Source organism: Anas platyrhynchos, chromosome 1 (genome assembly GCF_047663525.1).
Source record: "Anas platyrhynchos isolate ZD024472 breed Pekin duck chromosome 1, IASCAAS_PekinDuck_T2T, whole genome shotgun sequence".
NCBI classification, from domain to species: domain Eukaryota; kingdom Metazoa; phylum Chordata; class Aves; order Anseriformes; family Anatidae; genus Anas; species Anas platyrhynchos.
Window position 1 is genome coordinate 175,076,848 of NC_092587.1, and position 13,720 is coordinate 175,090,567.

The following is a 13,720-nucleotide window of genomic DNA, read 5'->3' on the forward strand; positions in this document are numbered from 1 at the left end:
AGCCCATTTGTGACACGAGAGAGAAGCCAAATAAGAAAGGAAGCTGTGCATCACTTCATGGGGGTCTCAGTTCTCCTTTTCTCATGGACATTTTGTAATTCTTCTTTAATTTTTTTTTGTCTGCTTTTCAACTCTTGTAAGTCTTCCCTGACCATTTATCTTTCTAGCCTCCCTTGAGCATAAGCCATGCACATAGTCCATTGAGGAAAGCTTTGCATGTTCCTGCTAGCCACATTCTTTGAGCTTGCAAGTCCCAAACTTTACTTTCTACATATTTGCGGTTTGGGCTACAGGTAATGTCTTAGAGGGTTTACTGGGTACAAAACCCCAAGAGACTGTAAATTTAAAGAGCTTCTATTGCTATCAGTCTAGAGGTTTATTGAGCTCTGAAGGGCCTATGTTAACTCTTCTAAATTTTTTTGGAAAACTATGTCACTGGTAAGGAATTCAGTAGAAAACTCACTAAAAATATGACCATGTCTCTACTGAATATCATAGGATAGTTCATCTTCTGTTAAAATCTGTGAGGTCTTTCTGTGGCATTCTCTGTCATCACACATTCTTACTATGCATTGAAGGGGAAACACTTCTTTGCTTCCTAACTGGTCTCCCACACAGGGAAGAAATGAGCTGGTGAAAGCAGCAGATATAACAGCCTTCCTTCAACCTTCACATCTTGGAAAGAGGTAGTGCATGGGTGGATGTCTTCATGTTTTCCCATTCCAGTTCCAGGTTGTTCTTTAGCTGAATAGGATCCAGGCTACCCATTCTTCCTAAAATACCAGCTCCAGCTGGCTAAATAGCCCATCACTGCTTTTCATCCCAAATATTGTCAGAGCAAAATGACCAATACATTCAGAAGATCAATAGTCAGTGAGCATAACGTATGCACTCTGCTCCAGCAACCCTCCTTCTCCACCCACTTCACCAACTCTTTTTCTAACACCTAGCTTGATGGTTTGTTCCAAAAAGACCCATGAGACAAGAAGGCACTTTTATCTCCCACTGACACAGGGCAGGATGCCACCTCCCATCCTATTAGCCCACAAAACACCAACCCCATTTGCCTCATACAACAGCAATGAGTAAGCACAACCTCTCTCCCCATGAAATGCAACAGGAAAATGAAAAACAATCTGGCAGAAATGGATCTCTGCAAGCTTCACAGCCAGGTTATCTTTCCCAATTGTGCATGTTTTTCAGAGATACTTGTTTGTGGAAAACAATGATATGGAAAATGCACCCACTTCAGCACACGCAAGTGTTGCCCTGGTTTTCCTCTAAAAAAATTCCTCTAAAAATTTCCTCTAAATTTTCTCTAGGAAAAAAAAAAAAAAATGAAGGGAGGGGGCTAATCACACAGTGGGACTTCTAAAAGCCAGTGTCCTTCCCCTTGTCCCATCACACCAGCTTTGGCAGCAGTACAGCAGGGGTCGCAGCAGCTGTTGGAAAGCCTGCTTGGCTTTGCCTCTGCTCCTGGTATTTGCTACTACACTTGCGGTATAAATACCATAAAGAAAAACCTGTCAAGCACACCATTTCTCATTATTTGGAAATTAGCAACCTTTATACTGTTTCTAAAACAAATTGTTTCCATTATCAGAACATTGCAATGCTATATGCATCCACAAGAAATCACCACGTGAATATATTTCTGGCTTTAATATAATGCCTTTCTTTTTTTCCATGAACAATTTAACTCCCTTTTTCCTGTTTCCATTCAGGAGAAAAACAATAAAAATGCAGGTAAAAACACAGTGTTTGCAATTATTTTCTTGTACCCTTTAGTACCAGGAGAACAATTTGTTCTCTTTAATTTCAAAAGAGAGCAACAATTAATTAAACTAATGAGAATTAAAGAAAAAAAAAAAAAAGTACTTCAAAGGATTTCTGACCTATGAAAAAAAAAATCTTATTTTGGTCCTGATGCAAAACTAAAGTATTTCTTTGCATAAATAATCTCATAGAAGCTGTATCCTTAAAATGCATTCCCAGGATTGTGGTTTTGGCAAACGGGGGCTTCAAACTGTGGTTATGTCGGTGAACTGATTTTGATATGTGCATCTGCTTGTAAAATCCTTTGCTAAGGGAGGATATTATCACCAAGCTGGGAGCTAAGACATAAGCCCAGGATGTTATCCAGTAGCAAACTGGCCAAACATTTGTATGTTTGGCAAAAGCATACAGACACAGGCTTTTTGACTGTTGCTTTACTAATAAGAAAAAGAAAAGAAACAGGGAAAAAAAAAAAAAAGTGCATTCACTGGTCCAAAAATCCCCCTTAGCAGAGAAAAGCCTGCAGGGAAAAGAAAACACATAAAAATGCACTGAAGCAAAGTAATGCTCCTTGAAGCTGACTGTGCCCCTAAACTATGCTCCTGAGATTATATCCCGAGGCGGCAGGGGGCATGGTTAAGAGCAATTCTCTCCGGCTCCGAAAGAATGAAGGCAAGTGTCAGCCCTGCCATAAAATCAATGCATGGATGATTGCTCCCAGGGTGACTCGAAGCAGCAGTGACATGAGTCTGGACATTGTGCTGGTAAGGAACCACCCCTAATGGCTTTCCATCTGATCCCTGGCTGCAGGGGTCAGCTGAGCCACTACAGGAGCGCAGGGCTGAAATACGAGGTCACAGATCCGACCCCTCAGTGTGCAGCCAGCTCATGACAGTGACTCTTGTTGCACAGCAAAGAGAAGGCTGCCAAACAGGCTGGTGGAGCTTAGGATACCACGCAGATCTGGCAGGCTTCCTTGTACTCTCTTGATCCTCTGTTTCCATACCTTTTACAGCACTCTTGTGTGTTTTCTCTGGCTTGGAGGCCTGAATCACAGCTTGATCATCAGTCAGATCCTGTTAACACAGGATAGATTAACATGTATCATCATAATGCAAAGGGCCTGGAAATTATTTTCTTCTCTGATACAGTCTATTCCATGTGTGCTAGCCTGGTCTAGAGAGCACAGACCAGTCTTAACACTTCACTACTGGCATCTCTCTCCTTACCACCAAGGCTGTGCTTGCACAAAGAATTTGTGCTAGAATAATTAAAAGTGCTTTTCAAAGTGATTCAGTCTTTAGCTAGCACAGCTCCTCTGTAAAGGGACATTTTCATCAGCTTATCTTCAGGTTCGACTAGCTTGCACAGTATTCAATCACGCAAAGTATTCAAGATACTGCTACTCACCAGTCGCTGAACCACGACAACACACTCTAAACCCCTTCCTGGCCTGTCCCTAGTGCCCAATAACATTTTTTAAAGCCTCATTCTCTCACTCCCCTGACCAGCTTTTCAAGATCCCCAGCCACTCTGGGGCATGCCAAGCATAACTGGGACTTCTCAAGCCTGCTCTCAGAGTCAACACAGCAGCTCCCACTTTCTGCCAGCATGCTTAGCACCTTCAGCTCGTTTCCTCTTTGCTGCACTATGCAGCAGACCTGGAAGGTGAACCAAGGGAAACATATGCCCTGAAATCCCCAAATGGTGAAACAAGTTCCTTTCTGTATTGTATTCTGCTGATCTTCATGAAAGAGATGATGACCACTGGTGCAAATGGCCCTCTGTTCTCGGTGGCACAGCAAAGACAGCAAAGACGTAGCCCCTTACACTGGATGTGTAAGTGGGAGGGTAACGAGCTTGTTGGTCTTCTACCTCTGTCATCTTTCTGTATTCTCCACTCCCCAGCTTCTTGCATGTTTCTCTGGCCACTTAGGGTACCACTGATGGCAGCTTAACCTTGGGCAACAGCAGAAGCAACAGGAACCCAAGGAGTAGTGTTAGGGATGAGGGAGAGGCATTACAGACAGACAGTTCGCACCGCTTCTCCTTCATACACACATCACAGCCCACCTCAGCACCACCTTAAGTCAAGTCTGATACCCAGCCTGCTGCCTGCTCAGCAGAAGGAGCCAGAGGGGCCGCTGGAAAGAAGGCAGGCACTGGTAGCAATAGGGCAGTGATGGCTGTAGGCTGCAAGAAGTGCAGGTGAGGTAGCACAACATGTGGACTGAAGCAGATCTCCCATTTCAGGCACAGCAGCCTGCAGCAGCACAGCCCCCAGCTGTGCAGAGTACCTGCCACAGTATTTTGTACAGCTAGTTTAAAGCCATCTTCTGTTTAAAGCTGCACTCCATGACTCCAATGTAGACATACACCAGATCTTACTGTGCATGCTCTGACACACAACGCAATAAGGAGACACCAGAAAACTCATCCTGGTACACAATGGATTATACCAAAAAAGGATCTACACTTGGGATCTTAACATGATACCAGTTAAAATCGACAGAGACTTTTATTTTGTACTAAACAGTGGTAAGTAGGGCTTAGATCCTGCAAGCACAGAAGCATCCACATTATTTTTATTTTTATAGTAGTCCCACGCAGTTGGAAGATCATAAGTCAGCAACAAGTTTTCCTCTAATTTCAGTAGGGGTAGAATTTTTATCTATATTTTTTAAGGAGCAGTGCCTACATACTAAGAGGATTCATCCCACTTAATGTCTAAAACCACGGTGTCTAGTCTGAGCTAATTGCTCCAGGCGAGCCGAGTTGGTGAGAAAAGTTAAGCACTTCAGGTTGGGTGAGTTGTCTCTCATGCAGTTGGTGTCTAAGATATGCCCTTTGGCAGTCCCAGCTTCTTTCTGCTGACTATAACAGGAGCCAAAGGTGAATAGCTCAAAAACAGATATCATTTCAACCGTATACTTCTAGAGGCAGAAGAGATGAATCCTATTCCACGTATTTAAGCAATTGAACCTGAGTTCTTTAAAAGCTGCCCCTGTAACATCAAGAAATCTCTCTGCTTCAACTCTTTCCAAATGGACAATCTAATAATAATTTAAGTAACTTATCTAGGGAATTAGGCCAAGGTGCTCAGCATTTTTCAAGTGGAAGAGGTTTGCAGAGCAGCAACATTGACTGTATGTCTCACCTCACTCCTACCCAAAAGGCTTCTCCCACGGATCCTGTAGGCATCCTGTTGGCAAGCAGGACGGTACACTGCACATCCTTGTTTGTGACAGTTGGGTGCCTCAGGCACATCCAAGACTGTACTTACAGGTTCAACGCTCTGCTTTGTGCACAGCCACCCACTGGTCCCGCCTCTGATACAGCATCCAGGCGTTACACAAGCGCTGAAGCAGAAATTCAGTGTGTAGCGTGCCACAACCTTTCCCTAGGAGGGCAGTAAGAAATAAATATCTGTCCAGAGACATTGCCATCAGCATTCACCTTACCAAATCTACATCCGACCATCCTACATCTACTAAAACCACCAGTCATGTCAGGGTGTCTCTCCCTTTCACAGACAACACCACCACAGTGGAAAAGCTTTACTTCAACTAGATCTAGCACCTGGTCTTAGCCAATTGCTCCCTGGGCTTCCTCCCTCTACAGTCAATGAAGAGAGACATTTCTTGGTGCTCATCACAGGCTACATTTCTCTTACGTACCTCTATCAGGACAGAATGTCCCACAGTTCAAGAAGACTATTGCTCTTCATTGACTAAAAGGGAAGACAAGATGGCTACCTTCTGCTAGCTGCCTTTTTTGTTGTTGTTGTTTTTGAACAGCTTAGATGAGATGAGATGAATCCCACCTGAAAACTGCAAAGCAATTCAGCATGATTTACTACAAGGCCAGAAGTAAATGCAAGATTTATTATTTGTCTCCACATCAAAAAGACAAACTAATGTCCTCTCTTAGTTACAGAAAGTGGAGGCTTGTAACAGAAACAGAACACTACATAAATACTTAAGACCTACTAATTTTCCACCTGTTTTAATTATTCACTTATCATAAGATGAAACACTCAAAATTTCTCACTCTGGTCCCTAGCAAATGCCTGTCTTTGTTTTCATGGGCTTTCAGGAACAAAAAATATTTCAGGATCACAAGTGAAGTCAAGGCATTTCCAAGCAAATAACTACTAAAAAAATAAATAAAAATAAAAAGAGAGAGAGAATTGTTTACTGCTGAGACGCTGGGTTCATTTTTTAAGAGGCAATCTGCTGTACTTAAGATAAACAATGAGTACACTGTTTTGGAGGGTAAATTGTAAATTTTGATACAAGCCCCTTTTCAGGTCAGTTTAAAGATCTGCAAGGGAAAGAAGGCAGGACGGGGCAAGACACAACTCAGCATACTTGAATATACATTGTTTTCCTGTCACCTATCCCCTTACTCCTCAAAGAATCTGTAGGTCCAAGCTAGTTTGAATTTCTAGCAACTTAGCTGCAGAAGTTTGTCCCATGCAGTATAAACAGGGTGAACTGACCCACACTGAGCTCAGTACTGCTGTAACTAAACAGCTCACACAACTCAAATTAGCTGTTTCAAAGGGAGGGTAGGTCAAGTTAGCTGTTTTAAAGTTAACTTGGGTATATCGGTTACTTAATAAATGCCACCATGCAATAACATTGTTGGTGTTGCATCAGGACTGTTGGTTCTCATGCTTACCTTTGCAGATGTAGCTCACTAGTCCCTGATAAAATAATTCAATTAATTCTTTAAATTTGTTGATTTACCTCTAGCTTTAGTAAGTTTGAGGACTTCCAAAGGACATCAAGCTCTTGCTTTTATTCTATTTTTAATTACATTAGATGTAATTTTTGTATTCAAATGAAGACTAACAGATGTAGCTGTGTGTGGTGATGCTGAATCAGAAAGTAATCTTATAGTAAACACTTGGGCTTTTTACAAATGTTGACTGTTCAAATCAAATTACAATATGTGCATTTCTAAATTTCATTCTCTCAGTTATTTTCACTTTGACCTGAATACAAATATTGATTGTGGATACTCTGATTACTTAACTTTTGGTATTTTGGCTGTTTTTTAAATCTCTTAATGCCATTAGAAAAATTCACCTTTTAATGCAATGAGTAATTTTTTCCCTTACTAGTTTTACATCAGATTTTCAGATAGTGGTTATAATTAGGTGTTTGTACTTCAACAATAGATTTTACTCATTCTTGTATCCAGTGCCTTTCAAGGATTTTTAATTCCAAGCCAAATTCTCTCCCCAGCAGCCTGCTACCAATACTAGACTGTGGCAAGTTTTTGTCTGATAAACAGACATAAACAAAAACATTTGAACCTTGCTGGGTATGCTTTTTGAGGCAGCAGATATTTAAAAGGCAGCTAGAACAAACAACACAATCTGCAGAAAGAAGTGCATTATCCTGCTTTGCTTTCTGAAAGTAATAGGTTTGTAAACAGTACCATGAATGTACTCTGAAAGTGACTTTGATCAAATTCCATCCATTCCAGCTACAAACAAAAAAAGTTAATTGAAGCAGAAGGAGTTGCATACATGTGGACTGAGGAGCAACTGCAGTTTAGATCCACAGCCTTCACAAATCTCTTAATTACTAGTTAAGAGTTTCCTCTATGGTTCTGACCCAAAGCTTGTAATAGGCAGTCAAAAGACAACTTCTACTTTCACAGAATTCAAAAGCAAGCCTAAATACGTAGGTTGCCATTTGCAAAGGATGTAAGCACACACCCGACTTTAAGGAAGAAAGTAGCCCCACTATATTCAGTAGCATTTCTGGAAAACTCTGAGTGGCTTGTGCTTACACGCCTGACTGCATAAGGTCATCATTCCCAATTATGAGCCTGATTATGCTCCCAAACTGACGTTGGTGGGAATAAGAGCACAGAAGCATGTCTCTGGAGGGTCACACTGATACAAGAATTAAATCAATACTGTGCAGCTCCACTCAAAATCACTGGAGTTAACACCAGCAGAGAGCAGAAGCATGCAGTGGTAAATCAGCCCCAGAGTCTGTTACATGGTTTTGACACATCCTTCAGTTTTATCAGAAATCCAAACACAAAATTTAGCACTCCGAAACGTCGGTGGATTTTAGACATTCCCTGAAGGGCCTTGAGTACTGAAATCAATGAATGGACTGCAATGAACTGACCTATAATTGTAGTTTTTCAGCTGTGACAAATAAAATATTGATAATGGTCTTCATTCTGCTTAACTCTTTCCCACTCTTTCAAAACATCATGTGTAATAGAGCATAGAAGAATGGAAATTACTTATAAAAGTGTGAGATGGGCTGGCAGGGTTTCACAGAAAGCAACAATGATTTTTATTTCCCCAAGAGACATGCCACATGCCATGAAATGCAGCATTCTATACCGCAAGAGGCTGCAGCAATGACTGGTCCAGCACAGGGATTACTGATGAGCTGTATCGATGTAGGACTATGACATATATAAATAGGTTATTCATTTGGGGATTCATTGAGTTTATGAGCCTTATCTAGCCTTATCTAGTTCTCCTACCTGAATGCCCCTCAGCACCATCGTGGCTTTAAAGAAGGAGGTTCATGGAGCAACACTGGTTTTTGCAAAGGGATCTTGTAGCCTACCAGAAACTGAGCGACACTGGTTGATCACAAAGCCTTACCTAACCCCTATATTATCTAATCTCAAGTATTCAGTCTTATAATAAGCAACTGCATGCATATGTTGAAGCACATTCATCAGGCAAAGACTTCACCACTGCACAGTCTACTCAAACAAATTTTGTTGATCCCAAAGCCCCCCTGTTGCTAAACACAATACCAGAGCACCTTTGTGGATGTCTTCCTGAGGGACTAGTCCAAAGTCATTCAGGGCTAGAAGTTGAAGCCAGGTTTCCTCAGCACCACCATTTTTATAAGGATTAGGAGGTATTTGTGGGATGAAAGGAAACTGATGTTTCTTACTACAAAGACAGCCACAATTCCATAAAAATCCATCTCATTATAGATTAGGAAGCACTTTCAGGATTGCTTAGTCCACCTAAAACAAAAGGTGAGCACAGAAACACCTAACCACATCTAGATGCTGGGGCAAAACACAGGGACATGTCCACAACCATAGTTTCAGAGGAATCAAATAACAGGTCTAGGGCGATGCCACAGTGCAGGTTCCTAAGAGAAACAGGGTGGCATTTGCAAGTTAGCTAGACACATCTTCAAAAGAACAAAATGCTGTCTTTCGTTGTGAATTACTTGCAAAATTATAATTCTCCTTCAGTAATCCACATCTCTTGTTCCTTTAAATGACCTATGCTGAGAAAGCAATCAGGAAATTATGATAAAATAAATAAAAACATTATAAAAGTTATTCTGATCAATTTTAAATGCATTCTGTTTGCCTCTCCTTAACACAGTGTAATGAAGTTTCATTGCTGTCTCTCCACAATATAAAAGGAATCGCCAGACATGAAGGAGCATATGTAAAGTGGACAATTAGTGAAGAGCTGGCGTGTTCTGAGCCACTATTCATTTATCTGCATGCATCTTTTTCTTTTTTTTTTTTCTTTTTTTTTTCTTTTTTTTGGAATTGGCTTACAAAACGTTTCCATGGAAAACAGAGAGGAAGGCAGCTATCAAGAGCAACAACAGAGCCTACCCAGCAATGTGCTTTTCGGACCCTCCTTTTCCCCCCTTTTCTTTCCTCCTTTTTTTTCTAAACTCGCCTGGGCTTAAGTTGAACAGTTTGCACCAGCATATGGCAAAGGTTGAGGTCAGACAGATAAAACGTTTCATTGCACCGAAGAATGGTTAACAACACGTGAATGTAAATTCTAACACATCGTAAAACTGTTGCAGAGCAGGCTGAAAGGGGGCTTTAGTTATGGCAGGAAATCTGCTTTCCAGCTCCACCCCATCCCTTCCAGTTCACTTCAGGTATTGTGGAGTGCAAAGGGACTTTTCAGCCCTCCCCTGGCAATCTGTGCCCTGCTCCTCCGGCAGATTTCTAATGACTTTCCAATGGAGATTTAGGGGGTTTTGTGTCCCAGCACTGTGAAGGATTTCGGCCAGCCGAGGCAGCCCGCCGCTTTTGTCCCCTCCTCGCCTCGCTGCTCCCCCGCGCCCCACCTCCAGGTCACCAGATCAACCTAGTGGAAAAGGGAACACACAAAAAATACATATATATAAAAATAAAAAATGCTGAGCTCCACCAGGCCAGTGTGCACGGGAATTTGTAGCTGTGCTGGTGGCAAGGGTGGCAGGCTGCCTGGGTCGGGCTGGAGCCTGCCCATGCCAAGGGCTGGGCACCTGCTGGCCCTGGTGCTGGTCCCTGTGTTCCCGCTGTCCCCTGTGTCCCTGTGACAGCCGCCATCTCCACTGGGAAGCCTCAGGCCTCCAAGGCAGCTCCCCTGGCTTCTGTGATCAGCCCAGGCCTTGCAGTGGTGCTTGGGGCATGACCGGGATCCCTCAGGTGCCTCCATGTCCACCCTCAAGGCCCTTCTGGTGCTGCTCTCCTTCAGTCTTTCACGGCCTGGCCCCCCTAAAAACACATTCTTGTAAATACAACAGGAGTGACCCAGCTCCCCACCGCAGTTTTCCTCATTGCAGCAAAAACAAGGCAAAGGAGCAGCAGAATGTGCCTTCCAAGTCTTGATGTTACTGCTTTTTTCTTGCTTGCATTTATGTACTTTCTTCCCTACTCCCCCCTCTTTTTCCCATTCCCACATTTTGTCACCATTATTATAATAAATACAAAGGTTCTGCACATAAGAAGAGACTACAAAAACATAAATGAATAAATAAATACTTAAATATCGAGTGACATGTTTGTGTCAGGCATTAGTGCAGGCTCTAGGTTGATGTTTTCGTTTATCATTTGCTCTAAGTTTCTGCAGCTGAAGAAGATAAACTCCAGCTATTCAAGAAAGAAATGTATAAATCATAACAAAGTACCCAGTTAAAAGGGAGCTTTTTCTTTTGCTTCTCTAGAGATAAACTGCAGAAGCGTGGTGCTCAATTGTACACCATCACCGGAGTGAAACTATTAAGGTGGTGGTAGATCATATATATTGGAGCTGTGTTTTGGCCTCTGTAACCCGCCTGCAGGGAGGTTTTTTGTTTGTTTGTGACACTGATGCAAACAAATACTTATGCTCGCACGTAGATACTGATCACCTTAACCCCCCAGGCCTCTTAGAAACTGTGCCTCGCATCCGACTTCCCTCTTCAGTATTGCTCTGAGGAGGGAGTGATTAATGCTCTTTTTAAATCTGGGAAGAAGTTAAAAGTGTGAGGGACATTGAGTTCAATTATGAAATATGAAAAGCTGAGAGGGTCAAGTCTACTCGAGCCCCACGACAGAAGAAACACTCCCAGGAGACTTTGATTCTTGGTCGGATGACTGATCGTCATGTCCTCAGAAAGAATTAAATTTTATTACCAGCTTTTTGGCAGCATTTAGAGTTTAACGTGGCTAGAATTAAAGAGCGCCTAGTCTGATTTTTCTTTCTTCCCTTTTTGTTCAAAAGCCGCTCCGTTTTTTCACTGACCTGGAGGTGCCTGTTCAAGAAATGCAGGTGGCAAGTTATCTCTGGAGGGGTTGTACTGCCAGGCTGTTATTCACAGCTCATATTTGCATAATCTCTAGTCTCTTCTTAAATCTTCTCTTTTCTTCTCCTTCCCTTCTTTCTCCCCCAAGAAACCCTTATTACAATCTGGCTAGGGTTGTTTTTTCTTCCACGTGCCTCAGTAACACTGATTGTTTTTATCGAGGAGTTGCAAGTCGGTGATCAGTCACACCTTCCTTCCCTACAGAGAGGCTACGAACACGGCAGAATGTGTTTACTTTTAACATCTGCCAAGACTTTTAACATCACTGTGCAGTGAAAGCCCCAAAGACAAATCCAGAAATGAGCATATTAATAATTGTTGGCAACTGGGATCCTGCGGCAAGCCAGAGCTTTACCTTTTGGTGCTGTTTGCCCTTCCTTAAAGTTCTTTCTTGCCCTACATTATGAAAAGACTTCTCCTGGCTAAGAAGAAACTAACTGGTGTCATTGAGAAGCCTGGTAGTAAATCTTAAAAAGCTCAGTTTACTGTACTGGGAACATTAGAGGAAAATCAGTAGAAGGATCAGAGTTGTACAGAGGGAATTCACGTGCCCAATGCGCATGGAAAGCTTTACTTGGGAATGAATGTTACACTTTTAGATGATTTCTTTTTAGTTTAAATATGCATAATTGTGTTTGCTTTTCAAGATTCAGGAGTCTGTTCTGAAGCATGTGACTGCTTTAGCTAAGACAAGTACAACGGAAAATCAGAAGAAAAAAGAGAGAGAAGACAAGGAGAAGAGAGGACAGAATTCTGTCAAGGGGGTTACCAACAGTGATATAAGAGTCACCTCTCTCCCCTGTCTGAGGCCCCATTCAGTTTCCTAAACTAGTCATTCTACAGGTCCTGTGTCATATCTGCCTGACCTCTGCAGATTTCTTACTGGCCCTAGGGCCTCTCTGATGGCATAAGACTCTCTTCTTTTGCCAGCTGAATCAAGCCCCTGTGGCCTATGAAATTAATTAACTTGGATTGGGATGAGATTCCCATGCTAACACCTAAATTGAGGTGTCTAACACATAGGTGTTTACTCATTACCATTAGTGGAGACTGACCAAATGCTGATATCTACTTCTGGCTGAGCTGAATTATGCTCTGTTCTGTATGGGATATAATGGGAGCTAAAACACTTAACTCTCTTCTAAAATTAGATGTCTGCAGCCTAGACCTGGGAATCCAGGTAGAGAAACAGGAATCAACATCTGAATCCACTGACTTTGGTCCTTTACTACTATGGGCACCACATCATGCTTTCTTTCTCGGTAACCTATCATGCTTCATCCTTGAAGCAGTGAGTCCTTCCCTACTCTAGTGGAAGACCATTGCAGCACCTCACTGCTGTAACCACTGGGGACATTTCCATAACTGTAAGGTTTAATATATCCACAGAGAGAGCCTATGCCCATGTGGTCCTTATGTCAACATCAGCCTTTGCATAAAAAGTTTGTTTTCCTTGCTGGTGTTTAACCCCCTGCTGCACAGAGAGCATTCATATTCACTCTCAGCCTCCAGTTTGTGGAGGTAAACAAGCCAAGATCTTTTATTTTTTTTCTCTCATATGATAATCTTCCTTTTCTCCAATCATCCATTCAAGAGCCTGTCTGTTCCCAGTAAGAAGTTACGTGGTATCCCACAAGAGGGTACAATGCTGTCAGTGCTTTGCTATCTCAGTAAGATCATTTAAAGAACAGGAGGAGAAAAAAAAAAAAAAAAAAAACTGTATAAAGCAAGCCTTAACTATGAGGATAGTTTAATTCAGGAAGGAAATGAATAAGAAATGATGCAGGAAAAATATACAACAGCAAAGAATAAAGAATATACAGAAATATAAATTGTACATTAATCCTTCTCTGTCACAAAACCAGGCAACGCATGTCAGAAGACAACTGCCAAAGGTATCTTTGAGGACAGCAGTTTAATGATTCTTAAAAGATACAATACTGTCTGAAAAATAACAGTTTTTCCAATTGCAATAGGTAGAATTCAGGAAGAGGGAGAAAAGCAGTCTTTGTTCAGGACACAGGCTTCAAATTTGTTGATAATGACAGAAATAGGAAGGAGTTTCTCCTGTGAGCATGCATTGGTTTACTCAGTACAGGATCACCCCCAGAGCTAGCTAGCACCCAAAACTCTGGTACTAGCCACTGACAAGAAAGGTGTGTGGGTATAGCTTGACTGCTGACTTGCACTGGACGTCTCTGCCTGTGGTTCTGCTCATCTTGGACAAAATGTGTGCTGTTTCTGTGAGCCACACACCATGGCCCCTGGAATGACAGCTTTCACTCATTTCTGTCAGTGACTTGGTCAGAATTTGAGCATCCCTCAGATGCCTCAGAGCTAGGTTGTTGATT